Here is a 15,973-nt window from a genome sequence, read left to right on the forward strand (position 1 = left end):
TGAAGATAAAGAATCCAATCATTGCAGGACTATTTTGTACTCATTTAAATAGACCAGAAGAGGACATGTCAAAATACAGAGTTGTTACCTCTTTGTTGGCACTGACTGACTGTGCATAACTTAATAAGTTACTGGAAATAAACTGCAAAAATTATATGAATGTGAATATTTCACTAATGTTACATATTAACTGGTATGCAAGTGTCTGATGCTCTACTTTTACTTCCTTGTGCAAGGTCAGTCTCTTGAAAGTTATTGTTTGCTGTAAAACCCTTTGGGCTCTGTTTACTAAGGTATTTCACTAATGTTACATATTAACTGCTATGCAAGTGTCTGATGCTCTACTTTTACTTCCTTGTGCAAGGGCAGTCTCTTGAAAGTTGTTGTTTGCTGTAAAACCCTTTGGGCCCTGTTTACTAAGGTGCGCTAGTGTTTTTAGCATGCACTAATGCTAGAGACCCATATATTCCTATGGGTGTCTTTAGCATTAGTGTGCACTAAGTTTTCTCTGAGGATAAGCAGGTTGCTTGTTCTCACAAGTGGGTGACGTCCACGGCAGCCCCTCCGATCGTTTGCTAGCCCTCGCGTGCGCATGCACAGTGCGCATATGCGACCGTCTTCCCGCCCGAATGCGAGCTTGTTCGCCAGTCTTCTTTTTTCCGCAGCTCAGGACGGCTGTTTACGGTCGTTCTGCGCCTCATGGAGACCCCTCGCGCCTTCTTCGCCGCATTCTTCCGTTCGGAAGTGTCTGGATAGTCTTCCGTCGTGTCTTCGTCTTGTTTTAAAAAAAAAAAGTGTTTTTTCCGCTATTCCCAGTGTTTTTCCCGTAAGTTTCCTTTCGTCATCGGAAGCGACCTTTTTTGGCCGCCCGTACGGGTTTTTCCCTTGTTTTGGTGCCTCTTTTTGTCACCATCACAAATTTTGATTTCGCCGGCGTGATTTTTCCACCCATGTCCTCGAAGCCTGCCAGTGGCTTCAAAAAGTGCACCCAGTGCAGCCGATCGATCTCGCTCACTGATAGGCACGTTTCGTGCCTTCAGTGTCTGGGGACCGGTCATCGTCCCCAAGCCTGCACTCTGTCTTTCGCTGAAGAAGAGGACTCAGGCGGCGAGGTTAGCTCAGTGGAATCTCTTGTTCGGAGCCTCGTCCGGTACTTCGACGCCTGCGGTATCAATGTCGTCGGAGGGTGCATCGTCATCAGGAGCGCAGGTGAGGGCTGTCCATTCCCCTGCTGGTAGCGGTGAGCCCTCGAGTAGGTCTCTGCCTGTCTCGAAGGCTCCTGCGGTATAGGCCCCCCGGGATCGACCTGTTTCGGACCCGGCCCCGAGGAGGCGTTTGGATTCAACGTCCTCCTCTTCGGTACCGGGAGGTACCGGTGACCTGCTTCGTGCAAAGGCAAAGAAGCATCGGCACTGGTCACCTTCCCATCGCGGTACCAAGAGCTCCGGGTCGCTGAGGGATTCAGCACCCGCTAAGCGTCGACGCTGGGAGGATTGCTCGCCCTTCATACAAGAGGTGTCAATGCACTCTACGGTGGACAACCCGGTACCGCCTCCGCGGCCTGGACAGATTCTGAGCTCGTCGCCGGTACCAGCCAGACCCCTTGCCTTCCTCGACAGCCGCTCTGAACGAGAGCCTCCGAGCCATCCTTCCAGGGATCCTGGAAGAGCTGTTACGCCCTTCCGCTCCGGTACCGGGGATGCTTGCGTTGCCGGTGCCGTTGAGAGAGGCGACGGCTGGCTCCTCGCCCATGGTGAGGTCTCCGGTCCCGGTACCGCTTGTGGTGCCTGCATCAGCGGCCTCCCAGGCTGACTCCCTGACGACTTCGATGGAGGGAGCTTCATCGCCGCCGGTGCGGGAATCTTCCTCTCAACGTTCCCACCGTGGCCAGGTTTCCACGGAGTCGAGGTGGGCCCGGCTTCGGACTGCAGTTCACGAACTGGTGTCCGATACAGAGGGTGAGGCCTCGTGGGAAGCAGAGGAGGACACAAGATAGTTCTGACGAGGAGTCTTTCGGTCTTCCCTCTGATCCTACTCCCTCTCCTGAAAGGCAGCTTTCTCCTCCTGAGAGTCTGTCTTTCGCGGCCTTTGTCCGGGAAATGTCTACAGCCATTCCCTTCCCTGTGGTCACAGAGGATGAGTGCTGTAGAAATGATAAGTAGTAGTAGTAGGGCCATTTCTGGCGCTCAAAAAAAATTATTTTTTTAGTGCCAGGGGCTTACCCAGCGGTAATTGGTTACAGTCGGGTTAGTTCAGGAGCCCTTACCTAATATTATATCTTGCCCTGATATTATTATGTTATGTTTATCTATCAATCCACTTCCAATCTTACATGATTTACTTATGCACTCTTATTTGTAACAATTGTAAAATCATTATTCCGTAAATATGATTGCTATGATATTCTTTTGCACCTATCTGTATCTATATTCTGAAATTCTTATTCTATAATGTGTATATGTCATTGTAACATTTTGTAAGCCACATTGAGCCTGCAAATAGGTGGGAAAATGTGGGATACAAGTGCAGCAAATAAATAAATAAAAATGTTTGAGCTTTTGGACGGTCCTTCGCCATCTAAGGAATCGTCCACTGTACCCATGCATCATGTCCTCAAAAAGACATTGCTGGCGAACTGGACAAAGCCACTAACCCCCACATTCCCAAGAAGATAGAATCCCAGTATCGGATCCATGGGGACCCAGAGTTAATGCGGACTCAGTTGCCTTATGACTCTGGTGTGATGGATCTGGCCCTTAAGAAGGTCAACAGTTCTAGGGAGTACGCTTCAGCGCCCCCGGGTTGTAACTCTAGAACCTTGGACTCTTTTGGGTGGAAGGCCTACCATTCTGTAATGCTCATTTCCAAAATCCAATCTTACCAGCTCTACACGAGCATTTTCATATGCGGAACAATGTGCGGCAGTTGGCGGACTTGGTGGACAAGCTCCCTTCTGAGCAGGCCAAGCCTTTTCAGCAGGTGGTCAGGCAGCTGAAGGTGTGTCGTAAATTCCTGGCCAGGGGTGTTTACGATACTTTTGATGTCGCGTCCAGGGCCGCTGCTCAAGGTGTGGTGATGCGCAGACTCTCGTGGCTGCGTGCCTCCAACCTGAAAAACAGGATCCAGCAGCGGATTCTCCTTGCCGGGGGGGATAATATTTTTGGTGAAAAGGTCAAACAGGTGGTAGAACAACTCCACCAGCGGGACACCGCTTTTGACAAATTCTCCCACCGGCCGCCTTCAGCATCTACCTCATCAGGTAGACGTTTATATGGGGGAAGGAAGACTGTTCCCTATTCTACTAAGCGTAGGTACAATCCTCCCTCTCGCCAGCCTGCTAAAGCGCGCTCATTCCCGTCAACAGCGTGCGCTTCAACAGGCCCCAGCAGCTCCCCAGCAAAAGCAAGGGACAAGCTTTTGACTGACTCCAGCAGAGCATAGCCGCAGTCAAAGTGTCCGTGCCGGACGATCTGCCAGTCGGGGGAGGTTAAAATGTTTTCACCAAAGGTGGCTTCTCATAACCTCCAAATAGTTCGGCTGGGATACGCCCTCAATTTGATTTCAAGACCTCCAAATTGCCCACCGGGAGCTCAGTCCTTCAGCTTCCAGCACAAGCAGGTACTTGCAGAGGAACTCTCCGCCCTTCTCAGCGCCAATGCGCCACCGGGGCAGGAAGGGCTGGGATTCTATTCCAGGTACTTTCTTGTGGAAAAGAAAACAGGGGGGATGCGTCCCATCCTAGACCTAAGGGCCCTGAACAAATATCTGGTCCGAGAAAAGTTCAGGATGCTTTCCCTGGGCACCCTTCTTCCCATGATTCAGAAAAACGATTGGCTATGCTCTCTGGACTTAAATGATGCTTACACTCACATCCCAGTACTGCCAGCTCACAGACAGTATTTTCGATTCCGTCTGGGAATACGGCACTTTCAGTATTGTGTGCTACCCTTTGGTCTCGCCTCTGCACCCAGGGTGTTTACAAAATGCCTGGCTGTCATAGCGGCGTCTCTACGCAGACTGGGAGTACACGTGTTGCCTTATCGCGACGATTGGCTGGTGAAGAACACCTCTGAGGCAGGAGCCCTACAGTCTGTGCAGATGACTATTCGACTCCTGGAACTACTAGGGTTTGTGATAAATTATCCAAAGTCCCACCTTCTTCCAGTCCAGAAACTAAAATTCATAGGAGCTCTGCTGGACTCTCAGACGGCTCGTGCCTACCTTCCGGAAGCGAGGGCCGACAATCTTCTGTCTCTCGTTTCCTGGGTGCGAGCGTCTCAGCAGATCACAGCTCGGCAGATGTTGAGATTCCTCGGCCACATGGCTTCCACAGTGCATTTCACTCCCATGGCCCGCCTTCGCATGAGATCAGCTCAGTGGACCTTAGCTTCTCAGTGGTATCAGGCTGCTGGGGACCTAGAGGACGTAGTCCTGCTGCCCACGAGTTTTCTACAGTCCCTGCATTGGTGGACAATTCGGTCCAATTTGATTCTGGGACATCCTTTCCAAATTCCTCAGCCACAAAAGGTGCTGACGACGGATGCGTCTCTCCTGGGGTGGGGAGCTCATGTCGATGGGCTGCACACCCAAGGGAGTTGGTCCCTTCAGGAAAAAGGTCTGCAGATCAACCTCCTAGAGTTGCGAGCGGTCTGGAACACTCTAAAGGCTTTCAGGGATCGTCTGTCCCACCAAATTATCCAAATTCAGACAGACAATCAGGTTGTCATGTATTACATCAACAAGCAGGGGGGCACCGGATCTCGCCCCCTGTGTCAGGAGTCCGTCAGAATGTGGCTTTGGGCTTGCCGGAACGGCATGGTCCTTCAAGCCACGTATCTGGCAGGCGTAAACAACAGTCTGGCCAACAGGTTGAGCAGGATAACGCAACCTCATGAGTGGTCACTCAATTTGAGAGTGGTACGCGAGATCTTCCAAGTGTGGGGCACCCCCTTGATGGATCTCTTTGCCTCTCGAATCAACCACAAAGTCCCTCAGTTCTGTTCCAGACTTCAGGCCCATGGCAGGCTAACGTCGGATGCTTTTCTCCTAAATTGGGGGAAAGGCCTCCTCTATTCTTATCCTTCCATACCTTTGGTGGGGAAGACTTTGCTGAAACTCAAGCAAGATCGAGGCACCATGATTCTGATTGCTCCCTTTTGGCCGCGTCAGATATGGTTCCCTCTTCTTCTGGAGTTGTCCTCCGAAGAACCGTGGAGATTGGAGTGCTTTCTGACCCTCATTACTCAGAACGAGGGGGCACTTCTGCATCCTGACCTCCGGTCCCTGGCTCTCACGGCCTGGATGTTGAGGGCATAGATTTTGCCTCCTTGGGTCTCTCCGAGGGTGTCTCCCGTGTCTTGCTTGCTTCCAGGAAAAATTCCACTAAGAAGAGTTACTTTTTTCTCTGGCAGAGGTTTGCCGTTTGGTGTGACAGCAAGGCTCTAGGTCCTCGCTCCTGTCCTACACAGACACTGCTTTGAATACCTTCTGCACGTGTCCGAGTCTGGTCTAAAGACCAACTCTGTAAGAGTTCATCTTAGTACGATTAGTGCATACCATTACCGTGTGGAAGGTAAGCCGATTTCAGGACAGCTTTTAGTTGTTCGCTTCATGAGAGGTTAGCTTTTGTCAAATCCCCCTATCAAGCCTTCTACAGTGTCATGGGATCTCAATGTCGTTCTCACCCAGCTGATGAAACCTCCTTTTGAGCCACTGGATTCCTGCCATCTGAAGTACTTGACTTGGAAGGTCATTTTCCTGGTGGCAGTCACTTCAGCTCACAGAGTCAGTGAGCTTCAAGCCTTGGTAGCTCATGCTCCTTATACTAAATTTCACCATAAGAGAGTAGTCCTCCGCACTCACCCTAAGTTCTTGCCGAAGGTGGCGTCAGAGTTCCATCTGAACCAGTCAATTGTCTTGCCAACATTCTTTCCCCGTCCTCATACCCACCCTGCTGAATGTCAGCTGCACACATTGGACTGCAAGCGAACATTGGCCTTCTACCTGGAGCGGACAAAGCCCCACAGACAGTCCACCCAATTGTTTATTTCTTTTGAGCCCAACAGAAGGGGAGTGGCTATCGGGAAACGCACCATATCCAATTGGCTAGCAGATTGCATTTCCTTCACTTACGCCCAAGCTGGGTTGACTCTTGAGGGTCATGTCACGGCTCATAGTGTTAGAGCCATGGCGGCGTCAGTGGCCCACTTGAAGTCAGCCACTATTGAAGAGATTTGCAAGGCTGCGATGTGGTCATCTGTCCACACATTCACATCTCATTACTGCCTTCAGCAGGATACCCAACGCGACAGTCGGTTCGGGCAGTTGGTGCTGCAGAATCTGTTCGGGGTTTAGAATCCAACTACACCCCCCCCCCCCCCCCCCGGCCCATTTTTATTCTGTTCCAGGCTGCACTTTGTTAGTTGGATAAGTTTTAGGTCAATCTCAGTTATGTCCTCGCCGTTGCGAGGCCCAATTGACCGTTTGTTGTTTTGAGTGAGCCTGGGGGCTAGGGATACCCCACTTGTGAGAACAAGCAGCCTGCTTGTCCTCGGAGAAAGCGAAAGCTACATACCTGTAGAAGGTATTCTCCGAGGACAGCAGGCTGATTGTTCTCACCAACCCGCCTGCCTCCCCTTTGGAGTTGTGTCTTCCCTTGTCTTTGCTATTTACTGGACTGGCGAACACGCTCGCGTTCGGGCAGGAAGACGGTCGAGCATGCGCACGCGAGGGCTAGCAAACGTTGTTGCTAGTGAAGATTTCTGATCGGAGGGGCTGCCGTGGACGTCGCCCACTTGTGAGAACAATCAGCCTGCTGTCCTCGGAGAATACCTTCTACAGGTATGTAGCTTTCGCTTTAGCGTGGCTAAAAACAGTAGCGTGCCTATAGTGCAGATTAGTAGTGCAGATTAGTAAACAGTGCCCTCTATTTATTTTGTTATAGAGTAAGTGGTACTCAAGACCCTTCCACCTCTTATTGGTTTACAGTTTCATTCCATGGGATTTAAACTTATGATTTGCTGACTCTGCTCCTGGGAGAATAATGCATAATACAGAGTTTGCATAGAATTTCTTTCCTTCGCAGAATTTGGGAAAGTTAGAACGTATGGAAAGGAGAAGGGACTCATTGATTAGACTGTAAAGCCGTACCTGGAAGGGAATGAGGATTGAGCCAGGACCAATGAAGGAGAAAGAGTTGGGAGATGAGCCTAGCACAGAGAGAAAAGGGGTTAAGGGGTAGAGTTAGAGAGAACTGAAGAGTTTGAGTGACATGGAGTGAAGGGCAAGAATGAGCTGGAGGAGGGCTGAGCCTGGGGAAGGGGACAAGTTAACTGAAATGGGGCAAGAATGAGCTGGAGCGAAGTCAGGTACAAGTAACTGGTGGGGTGGGGTGGAAACAGAATGAACTAGAAGATCAAGCTGGGAGGAGGGAGGAACAAAAGCAAGCTAATGCATAAAGTACAGAGTGCAGGGATAGCCAGTCCTCCCCCTCTTCGTCCCTCTCTACCCTTCCTAAAAAGGTTATAGCACCATACGGTCACATCCCATTCATGGGAATCGTTGAACCACGTTTCCGTAATAGCAACAATATCCAAGTTTTCTTCAAACATCAGGGCTTGCAAATCTTGAACCTTTTTACTTAGACTACGAGCATTTGTGCACATAGCTTTCCATGTGCTTAGTGAGTTTAGGTGGTTTACTATATTTACAGGGGCAATCAAGGAAGATAAAGACGTAGCGGAGAGATTGAATGAATTCTTTGCTTCAGTCTTCACCGAGGAAGATTTGGGTGGGATACCAGTGTCGGAAATGGTATTTCAAGCGGACGAGTCGGAGAAACTTACTGACTTCACGGTAAACCTGGAGGACGTAATGGGGCAGTTCAGCACACTGAAGAGTAGCAAATCTCCTGGACCGGATGGTATTCATTCTAGAGTACTGATAAAACTGAAAAATGAGCTTGCGGAGCTACTGTTAGTGATATGCAATTTATCTTTAAAATCGAGCGTGGTACCGGAAGATAGGAGGGTGGCCAATGTAACGCCGATTTTTTAAAAAAAGGTTCCAGGGGAGATTCGGGAAATTATAGATCGGTGAGTCTGACATCGGTGCCGGGGAAAACAGTAGAGGCTATTATCAAAAACAAAATTACAGAGCACATCCAAGGACATGGATTACTGAGGCCAAGTCAGCACGGCTTTTGTGTGGGGAAATCTTGCCTGACCAATTTACTTCAGTACTTTGAAGGAGTAAACAAACATGTTGACAAAGGGGAGCCGATTGATATTGAGGGGCATAATCGAATGCATGGAAACTCTGCGCTCCGTCATTGCGGCAGTTCAGCCAGGAGAGTGTCTCACGTCTCTGGACCTAAAAAAAAGCATATTTGCACATTCTTATCTGGCCTCCACACCAGCAGTTCCTCCGCTTTGCAGTGTTGGGAAAACATTTCCAGTTTCGGGCCTTGCCTTTCGGCCTAGCCACAGCTCCCCGTACCTTTTCCAAGGTAATGGTGGTCGTAGCTGCCTGCCTTAAGTGAGAGGGTATCAGAGTTCACCCTTATCTCGACGACTGGCTCATCAGAGCGGATTCGGCAACCGAGAGTCAAGTTGCCACAGCCAGAGTGGTGGCAGTCCTGCAGGCGCTAGGCTGGGTGGTCAATATACCCAAAAGTCACCTGACCCCCTCTGTCTCTCGAGTATTTGGGGGTCCGGTTCGACACGGCCTCGTGGTTTGTCTTTCTCCCCAACCAAAGGTGGTGCAAGCTTCAGAATCAGGTCCGTCTGACTCGCTCGCGAGCTTGGGACTTTGTCCAGCTGCTGGGGTCGATGACAGCCACCTTGGACGTGGTGCCTTGGGAGAGAGCGCATATGAGGCCTCTGCAGATTGCCCTGCTTCAACAATAGTCTCCAATGTCCCAGGAATATCAACGTAGACTAACATTGCTCCCTGCGGCCCGGCTCAGTATGGAGTGGTGGCTCTCCGACAGGATGCTGCGCCAAGGAATGCCTCTTGCACTTCCTTCTTGGTGCCTGGTGATAACAGATGCCAGCCTTCGGGGCTGGGGAGCGCATTGCCAGGGAAGCTATGCTCTTGGTCTGTGGACACCCGTGGAAGTGGGGTGGTCCATCAATCGCTTGGAACTGAGAGCGATATTCCAGGCTCTTATGGCCTTTCAAAAGACTCTGAAGGGGCTTGCTGTCCAGGTTCTGTCAGACAACACGACAGCAGTGGCATACATAAATCGTAAGGGAGGCACTCAGTGCAGGGCCCTGGCCGCGGAGGCCGCTCAGATTTGCCACTGGGCCGAGCTACACCTGCAGCTTCTGTCGGCAGCTCACATAGCAGGTCAGAGCAATGTGCAAGCCGATTTTCTCAGCAGGCATCAAATCAACCTGGCGGAATGGGAACTGGCAGAAGAAGTTTTTCTTCAGATTTGTGCCAAATGGGGGACTCCCAGAATGGATCTAATGGCATCAAGTGCAAACGCCAAAGGACCTCGCTTTTTCAGCAGAAGAAGAGATCCTCACTTGGTGGGGTTGGATGCTCTGGCTCAACCTTGGCTTTCGGGGCTCCTGTATGTGTTCCCTCCTTGGCCCTTGATAGGGCGAGTCCTACTGCGGATTCGACAGCACCGAGGTCTGGTGATTCTCATCGCTCCAGATTGGCCAAGGCGTCCGTGGCATTTGGATCTCTGCCGGATGTTGGTGGACGCTCCGGTTCATTTGCCCCTGGTGCCAAACTTGTTGGTTCAGGGTACAGTGTCTATGGAGGATCCCTGCCAATTTGGTCTTACTGTCTGGCTATTGAGAGGGCGCAATTGAGAGACAGACAAGGGCTACTCTAACAAGGTCATCTCCACTCTCTTGCAGGCCCGCAAGCAGTCCACCTCCACAGCTTATGCTCGGATCTGGCGCAGATTTGAGGTGTGGGGTGTTAGGTGATCACACCCACGTGGGCTACAGTCTCGACAGTGCTGGACTTTTTGCAGAAGGGCTTACAAAAAGGCCTGGCTTACAATTCCCTGCGGGTGCAAGTGGCAGCATTATCATGCTGTCGAGGGAGAGTCGCTGGCTTGTTCCTTGCTGCTCATCCGGACATTGCCCGATTTCTCAGAGGGGTGCTAGGCTCCGTCCTCCCGTCCGGTTGCCCTGTCTGGCCTGGAACCTAGGGCTGGTGTTGAAGGCTCTTCAGTGTTCGCCCTTCGAGCCGCTTAAGCGAGCTTCGGAGAAGGATGTGACTCTCAAGACAGTCTTTTTGGTGGCCATTACATCGGCTAGACGCGTGTCTGAGCTGCAGGCTGTGAGAGGGTAGGTAAAAGGGGATCCGGGAAGGCACGCAGAAGGGGGGTGCAGGCAGCCAGGGAACCCCAACGGGGCAGACTTCATGTACACAACACCCACATTCAGAAAGCTGCGCTACCGGAGGCAGAGAGGTTGGCTGGGTTAAGGAAGAAGAGGAGGAACTACCAGTCCCAGAATCCCTCTCTTCACCCGGCTGTGCAAGAATTAGGGGAGGAGATAGAAGATTGGGAAATGGTCTCTGAGGGAGGTGATGAGGGCCAGCTGGAGAGGTTGGGGGCGGGGGAAGTTGAAGAGGAGGATAAAATGGAGGTTCCTGAAGGACTAGAGGAGGAACAGATGGAGATTGGAGCTCTGGCTCAAACCCGAAAAGCTGCTGTAAGACGGTGGCTAGCTGTGCCTTGGAGATACTGGTGAAAGACCAGAGGAGAGAGACTGAGGCGCTGGGGGAGATCTCTACTAACGAGGAAATAGGTGCAGCCCCTGGGAGAGAAAAAGGGCTGGGCACAATTGAAACCCCAATCTGAACCAGGTGGGACCAAAGCTGTGCTGTAAGAAAGACTGTGTAAACTGTTTCATACTGGAAAGGTCTGGGCCTGCAACCTACCAAGCTATTGTGTTTTCTTTCTGATAATGTACTGTTCCCTAAACGAAGTAATTTTGGCTAAAGTGAAGTTATATGGACTGTTTAAACCCTGAATGAGACTTTGGCAGCAAACCTTAACAACCTGGGAGTAAGGTGTTTTCCTTTTGTGTCTATGCTGAATGGAAGCAAGAAAATAAAGGTTTTTTTTCTATAAACGTTTGGCCTTGATTGAGCCTCTGTGGAAACAATAGAGAGAGGAGGAAGTCCTGCAAGCTCTCAGGGGGTCTGGCGCTGAGTTCCCAGAACAGGCCAAGGTGGTGTGGAGCGAGGCAACAGTCGGGTGAAGAAGGAAGCTAAGCAGGGTCGAGCCCGGCTGGGTCCTGGAAGGGGGACCCAGCTACAAGGCGCTGTCCTGTCGGGACCCTTTTCTGCAATTCTCGGAGTCCGGAGTAACGATACGTACGGTGCCTTCCTTCCTGCCTAAAGTGGTTTCAGCGTTTCACCTGAACCAGCCCATTTTTCTTCCTTCCTTTTCTAGGGAAGAGTTCCCGGACTCATTTAGGCAGTTACATCTTTTGGATGTCCACAGGGCGCTGTTGCAGTATCTACATATTTCAAATGGCTTCAGGACTTCTGATCGCCTTTTTGTCTTGTTTCAGGTCCTCGGCATGGAGGCCCAGTGTCTAAGGCTTCTATAGCCCGTTGGCTCAAGGAAGTCATTTTTTCTGCTTTCAGGTTGGTCTCCGCCTGAAGCGTTTAAGGCACATTCCACGAAAGCGATTTCTTCCTCGTGGGCTGAAACGGGTGCACTCTGTCTTCAAGAGATGTGTAGTGCGGCTACTTGGGCTTCTAAGCTCTCCTTTGTCCGGCATTACAGTCTGGATGTTGCAGCGAAGTGGGACGCGATTTTTGGAGCACAAGTGCTTGCTCGCGGTGTGGCCTGTTCCCACGCTAAGTAGGGAATGCTTTTGTACATCCTATCAGTTAATGGATTCATCTACTGCTGATGACAAGGAAGGGAAAATTAGGTTCTTACCTTGGTAATTTTCTTTCCTTTAGGCACAGCAGATGAATCCATGATCCCTTCCTGTCTGACTTGTTTTTTGTTCAGATCTTTCATGCAGATATAGATCTCATTGGGAGAAGTTGGATACCAGTTCTCAAAATTTCTACATGATGTTCTTCTACAGGAGGTTGAGTTCATCCCTCCTTTGTATGGTTATTGCTCCTGTTCTGGGGCGTTTGTTCGCTGTGAGGAAAGTTTATGTTGTTATACCTTTATGGTTCACTCTGCTTTGGAAATCTCAAATACTGAAAACAGTTGGGGCTAGCCATCCAAGAGGCACTATGGTTTTTGTGTTCTCTATCTCCACCTGCTGGTAGGCAGATACAACCCATCAGTTAATGGATTCATCTGCTGTGACTAAAGGAAAGAAAATTACCAAGGTAAGAACCTAATTTTCCCATTCCCCCCAAGACTATCCTCCACGATTACTTCCTAAAATTACTCCTAACTGTCCTAACCCCAAAACTGTCCCTACCACTTCCATAAACAAAGCCACCCCCTCTCTTCTCCATGAGCCAGGCTATTCATGCTTTCCCTGCTTTTTGATTCGCAAGCAGAGAATTGGATAGCTGAAGACTATTTTTGGAGTACAGTGACAAGCTTTTTTTGTTTTTAGACTGTTAAGATTATTGATTGTGACTTTTCCTGCAAATGAGGTTTGTATAAATATAGCATATGTGACAGATTTATGAGAGTATTAATTTTGAAGATGGTATCCACTTGTATTAAATGTATGAGTAGAAAAAATGTACTGCTGGTTTGGCATTGCCTCATAAGTATATGGTGTAAAGTAGCCACGCTATGGGAGATCTGCACAATAGTCTGACACCTTTTTACTAAGTAAATCTAAAGTTCTAAAAAGAAGTCAATTTTTGAGAGCAGTGGACTTGAGTACTTCCGCTATACTAGTAATTTGTCATTAAATCTTCATAGCAAAATGTGATAAAAATCTGTCTTCAAACCTAGATACATAAAGATTTGCAACGCTGTTCAGGAATTGCAGGAGCTTGGGACCAACCCGAACTCCCTGAACAGTCAACTCAAGCTTTCAGACAGCTGAGTCTCTGCAGGGATGCAGGAAATATGCCATTTTTTGTGCAGGTGAGGGGAATAAATGGCATAGTCCAAGAAAGAAAAACTGGGTAAAGGCTGGAGGAAGGGTGAGAGAGAAACTGGACAAAGGCTGGGAGGGGTGGGGTATGAGAGAGGAGAGGCTGGTGGGGACCCAGGCAATGGTGATATGTGAAACAGAGGCAAAACCCCAAGAGAACGGTACAGTTTAAGGTTTGAAGAACTTTTGTGCATGAAAGAGGAGTGGGACTTGGGTGTGATCGTATATGATGATCTTAAGGTGGCCAAACAGAAAAGCTTGAATGATGCTTGGGTGCATAGGGAGAGGACTGGCCAGTAGGAAAAAGGAGGTGATGATGCCCCTGTATAAGACTCTGGTGAGACCTCAGAAAAATTCGTAGAACAGCCTCCCTGTGGAAGTGGTAGAGACGAAAACAGTCTGAATTGAAGAGAGCTTGAGACAAGTACATAGGATGTCCAAGGAAGTGAAAGCAAGATTAGATAGAATGGATGAGCAGATGGATAGACCATGTGGTTGTCTGCCTAAATTTTTCTCTTTTTTCTATTTTTCTCTTTGCTTCACTTTTCAAATTGGTGCTGTCACACAGCTGACAGCATGATTTGGGAAGGGAAACTTCTTCCTTTTCTACCAGTAATTTGCAAAGGCACCGTAAGGAAGAACTGATTTACTAAAGGTTCTTTGCCCACAAACATGGAATAGGAAAACAGCCTTAGTAAATCCATTTCTAAAAGAATTATTGCTGATTTGGGAGGGGAATCCTGTGCCTCCTTCCATCCCTGCCCCCCCCCCCCCCCCCCCCACCAAAAAAAATCATCACTGTGGACAGTTGTGGAGAAATGATGACGGAGAAGTGAGAGAGGTCTCAATTGCTGGCCCCTAAGGTTTTGGGCTGGCTCCTAGATTTAATAAAAAATTTGTCGAGGCGTAGATTAAGATATAGGTAAGCAATTTGCCAATATCTTTGCCAGAAGTTTTAATTCCTTATTAAGTGATATGGGTCTATAATATTCCAATGAGTTAGAAACCCTACCTTACTTTGGAACAAGTGTAATTAAAGCTCTATTTGTTGTGTTTCCTCTAACTCTTTTATCATCATGATATGCAGCCAATGGTAAAGTAATATGGGAGTAGTTTGTAAAATTCTGCCAGGAATCCATCAGGACCCAGTGTTATCCATGTTTTGGCCAGTTTAATGACATCCAAAACGTCATTAGGCGTCAACGTTTGATGTAAGAACTGCAAATCAGACTTGAGTGACTCACAGGGCACCAGTTGTTCTTGATAGAATGTATGAAGCAAAAGGTTCTGTCAGCTTGTCTCTTAGTCACCATCTATCTGCTGTGCCAGAGTTAAGATGTGAGGGCCCAACCTGGGGTTGGCCAAATGAGAGAGCATTTTACCAGTCTTACTGGCAAATTTATATAACTTATTCTTATCATAAAGATGCTGTTTAGCAAATTTCTCATGAATGGGAATACAGAGTCACCTGAAATTTTATTTATTTTCTTACATAAAATCTGCCTATTTTAAAGATTAATACATTTTGGTGTTTTTGAGTTTCATCTTCACTTGTTACAAATATTGAATAAGTTGAGATATGCTCAATCAATACAGGAAATCTCTTAGCTATATCCTTCCATGGCTAGTTACTGGTTAAGGTTGCTTCAGCAATCCAAGCTACAGGTATAGGGAGACAGAAGGTTTAATGTCATTTTAGGGGAATACAGCTGAACATACTGAGAGAGGATGAGTTGATAATTTTGCTATCCTTTAACATATAACAATTTACATATGCTTCTTTTTTATATAATATCTCTGGAATAAAGAATAGCTTTTGGAAATATTCCAGAGCTTAACAACTATTCTGCATGTTTAGTAGTACTCTACACCATCCCTATGTTCTCCCTTGCCAAGTGTTGATTTCTTTCTTGTACCTTATATAATCAGGGACCCCATTCTCTTGTAATTCTATGGCTGTCGGAAGATGGGGCGGTTCAGCTGGAAGGGCCATAATTTGCACAAGGAGACTAGGGTGTCAAGGTGGGATGTGAGGGCAGAAGCTGAAAGATATTAGGAATATTAACAATTTTAAAGAGTTTAAATGAGAGCTTAGATCTCTGTTATTTATGCAGTCTTTCAACTGGGGTAAGGAGTGAAATTATTCATATATTGAATTCATTGATTTTTATGTTTGTATATAATTTTTTCTTGTCAGTTAAATTTGTGACAATATTTTGTGTGTATCTTTTGTAATCCGCTAAGAACCATGGATTGAGTGGAATATAATTTTTTTAAACAAATGCATAAATATACAATTTAGTGCCTCACCACTCCCCAACCAACTTGTTTCCTAGGCTGGTTGATGATAGTAGCTACATGTTAGGTCATATTGCCCTCTTCTTCAGAGGAAAAGAACATGGCCTGATGTACAAACACTTTCCTGCTCCTTGTAGCGCAGTCAGGAATGGGCCAGAGAGTGAATGGGAGGTGCTGAGAAACAGGAGGGTTTTTTTGTTTTTTGCTTGCTTTCTTGAGAGATGGGGTTTCAGAAACAGGAGATTGTTTGTTTTTTCTTGTGTTTTATTTCTTGAGACCAGGCTAGAGATTGAGAAACAAGGATTGTGGTAGGGGCTTGTGAGAAAAGAGAGGTGTCCAGGAGCTAGAGGACAGTGTATGTGTGTGCATGCACATATGAGATTGGGGCAGAAAAAGGACTGGGGGTGGAGAGAGATTGTGAGAGAAACAGGTCCTAGGTGGGTGGGAAAGGGAGTAAAGATACGGTTAGCAAGAGGGGATGAGAGGGAGCAGGGCTGGAGATAGGGGATGGACACCTGCTTCTCTTTTCTCTGGATCCTCCCTGCAAGATCCCAAATCCTCCTCCTCCTCCCAACCCACATTTCTTCATTTTCTTGCCCTATCTTCTTTTT

General features: G+C 48.2%; 1 protein-coding gene across 1 annotated transcript in view; it reads left to right on the forward strand.

The window, feature by feature from the left end:
• The window catches only part of GCNT2 (glucosaminyl (N-acetyl) transferase 2 (I blood group)), a 112,603-nt gene that overhangs the window by 49,213 nt on the left and 47,417 nt on the right, over nt 1–15,973 (forward strand). The gene's annotated exons all lie outside the window — the stretch shown is intronic.

The sequence above is a fragment of the Microcaecilia unicolor genome, chromosome 1, assembly GCF_901765095.1.
Source record: "Microcaecilia unicolor chromosome 1, aMicUni1.1, whole genome shotgun sequence".
Classification (NCBI taxonomy): domain Eukaryota; kingdom Metazoa; phylum Chordata; class Amphibia; order Gymnophiona; family Siphonopidae; genus Microcaecilia; species Microcaecilia unicolor.